Source organism: Cavia porcellus, unplaced genomic scaffold (genome assembly GCF_034190915.1).
Source record: "Cavia porcellus strain 051 isolate PalLab524CR breed Dunkin Hartley unplaced genomic scaffold, mCavPor4.1 scaffold_18, whole genome shotgun sequence".
Lineage (NCBI taxonomy): Eukaryota > Metazoa > Chordata > Mammalia > Rodentia > Caviidae > Cavia > Cavia porcellus.
Window position 1 is genome coordinate 32,023,423 of NW_026947501.1, and position 3,168 is coordinate 32,026,590.

The 3,168-nt window shown below is 37.6% G+C and overlaps 1 non-coding gene across 1 annotated transcript; it reads right to left on the reverse strand.

The window, feature by feature from the left end:
* Positions 1–2,141: 2,141 nt before the first annotated feature.
* LOC111756579 (U6 spliceosomal RNA) lies at positions 2,142–2,246 on the reverse strand. Its single transcript, XR_002791009.1, has one exon. It is a non-coding gene; the product is annotated as a U6 spliceosomal RNA (small nuclear RNA).
* Positions 2,247–3,168: the final 922 nt, after the last annotated feature.

Consider the following 3,168-nt stretch of genomic DNA (forward strand, 5'->3'; position numbering starts at 1 on the left):
CTAAGTGCTGGGAGCAATGATCATAAACTCTCTCTGAGTTAGTGCTGGTGCACTGGAACTCACCTCACGAGGCCTCAGCTCCCTGGATTGGAAGAAGGTTGCTGGGCATGGTCTAGTCAGGCCCACAAAACCTCCCTCACTTAGACCAGTGTTTTAGGAAGCTGTGTAGGCACCTAACCACTGGGAATGGTGGTCTTAGGCTCTCCCCGGGCAAGCACCAGTGCACTGGAACTCACCTCAGATGGCTTCAGCTCCCCCCCCCCGATTGAAAGAAGTCAGTGAGTGTGGTCCAGCCAGGCCCAGAAATCTCCTCAAGAATATAAATATTTAATGCCACATCTTCACAGCCTACCCAGACACAATTAGAATCACAATGTACTCATCTGCTAGACATTTCTTAACCAATGAATTTACTTATTAATATCAACATGCACAATCTACCCCTTGTCAACTTCCCATTAGAACATATATTTAAGCTATACTTAATCTCCAGTAAAGCTAATAGAAAATTCATAATTCTGCCTACTATAATATAACTATCCTACATACTGCAGGAAATGCAAAAATTTCCTACCCACAGTCTCGGCAGTTTATGAACTATTTTAAAGTCAAAATTCAAGTCTCTTATGAGACTCAAGGCAAATTCTTAGCTGTGAGCTTCTATAAAAATACAGTTGCACAAATTCAAAATATGACGATATGAGATACACATTCTATTCCAAAAGGTAGGAACAAGGGAATACAAAAGTCCTACAAAGCAAGAATAAAATCAAGCAGAAAATAAATATACCATTACTATATCTCCATGTCAAATATCTGCAGCACACAGTGGCAAAATGTGAGTTTCAAAGGACATCATTAGTGCATCCCTGTGGTCTTGCTAGTTACAATCTTTATAGCCCCTCTTTGGCAGACTTTACCTTGGAATTTAACTTTCCTGGGTCAAAACTCCCTATTTCTGAGACTTTAGCTACCTGGAATGTCCACTAAAATTTTGGCTCCATTTTTGCCACTTCCTATACAGTCCTCTTAGTGGTCTCCTTGCCAGGCCTACTGGGCCTTTCTTTGAAACTTGGGTAAAGCTTCCTTGACTCTACAACTCACACATTCTGAATGTAAAAGTAAAACCAGAATTACATACCTGATGCCAAAATCTGTATATAAAAGCAATAGCCAGGCCCTCTTGAATCAGTGCAGTCGTGGACTCTGAACGCATGGAGGGCTGAATGTGGCAAAGTCTAGAACATGGGCAAAGTTTAGACAAATTGTCTGAGAGTGTAGCACATGTGCCACCTAGTCCAACTGTCAATAGAGACTTTATTCTAAACTAAATTCCCTTCTTTAATTTTGAAGAGAATAAAACCAAACTAAATAAAACAGAAGAGTGTCAATCAAAAAATAAACATGGTACATGACTTTCAAAAAAATACAAGGAAATATATAATGACTATCATACTGCCTCTTCTTATCTTCTAAAGAATATCCTATACCATCAGGCATAATAAAATCAAATGAAATAGTACAGAATAAAACCAATAAAGACAAAACAATGGAAAAAGCACAGGACTTCAAAATAAAGTAATAGTAAAACCATAGTGGGTATCATAATGCATCTTGTTATCTTCAAAGTGGTTGCCTATACCATCAGAGATGATACAGTCAAACAAAACAATATAGAACAAATTCAGTCAAAACAAACAATGAAAGCATTATAGGGCTTCAAAACAAGCCAGTAGGAAATCAATAATGACTACCATAATATATTTTGTTAACTTTAAAATAGCTGTGCATGTCATCAAATATTATAAAATTAGAGAACTGAAACAGAAGAAAACCAAACTAAACAGAACAATGAAAAAAATTATGGGTTTCAAATCATGATAACAGATTAAAAATGGCCTCTGCTAATGGCCAAAAAAAATTTACTTTTATAGGATGTATTGAGCAATTTAGAATCTACTAACTCCTTTAGATTTTCTCTCCTTTAGAGAAACAACACAATATTGATCCATGTAACTCTGAACCATTTCACCCCTGAGCATGATCTGAAGTTATATGCATTTACATACAAGAGCCTCAAGGTTATCTTTCTGGGTAGCTGAGTATCATTCCATTGTATAAAAGTGCCATGACTTTCTTTAAAAAATATGGGACACTTCAGAAATTTGCATGTCATTCTTGTGCAGAGACCATGCTAAACTTCTCTATCATTCCAATTTTGATATATGTGCTACTGAAATGAACACATTCAAAGTACAATTTCTTGAGCCTGGACTTTACTGCCTACATCCCTATCAATGTGTTGTTCTTCTCAGGTCTGACCAGATTTACTCATCAAGCTCCACTGACACAATTCTCCACAAATCAATTCTAAGGACTTCTGTAGCATAAGGTTAGTTACAGTAATAGCAATACCTGCCTTTCTCTAGTACCCGATTTATTAGTATTAGGTGGTGTATATCTAAATGTCTCCCAGGACTCTCATGCAGTCATAAGCGAGAGATGATTTTGGAAGGAATTGGATTATGGGGTTATATCTGACTATCTATTAGGAGATGGGGTCTTGTCAGAAGAGTTAGGTCACTGGAAGTGTGACTCAGGTTATCTCTCCCTTCTGATGCATTTCTTGACCCTGTCATCTTGTTCATCATGCCCCTCTGCCATGTTCTCCTTCATGGGAACTGACCAGCCATTGCAAGGACTAAGGCTTCTAACTGTGAGCTAAAATTAAACCTTTCATCCTTTAATTTGTGGGTGTCATGTTTTGTATCCCAACAATAAGGAAAGTAACTGAGAGAGTCAGACTTCCAATTGCTGATGTGCCATCTGGCACCCACAACTAAAAATAGAAAAGATTTTATTTAGTTCAAAGTTTGGAGGAATTCAGTCTATAAATATAGGAACATCATAGTATAAAAGCCTAGTAAAGCAAAGCTGCTTAGTTCTTGGCAGTTGGTGTGCAGATCAGTTGAACAGGACTTCATAGAACTGAGCCAGGAAACATATGTAGCACCCAAGACAATACATTTGTGACCCACTGTGCTTATACTCAAGAGCATGCTGTACTAATCTCTTAGTCATTTCTTAATCCACTAAAGTTGACACATCTGTACAATGCTTACAATTTCCCAACTCAGGCTTAGCTTCCCTATAGTACATAACTAATTG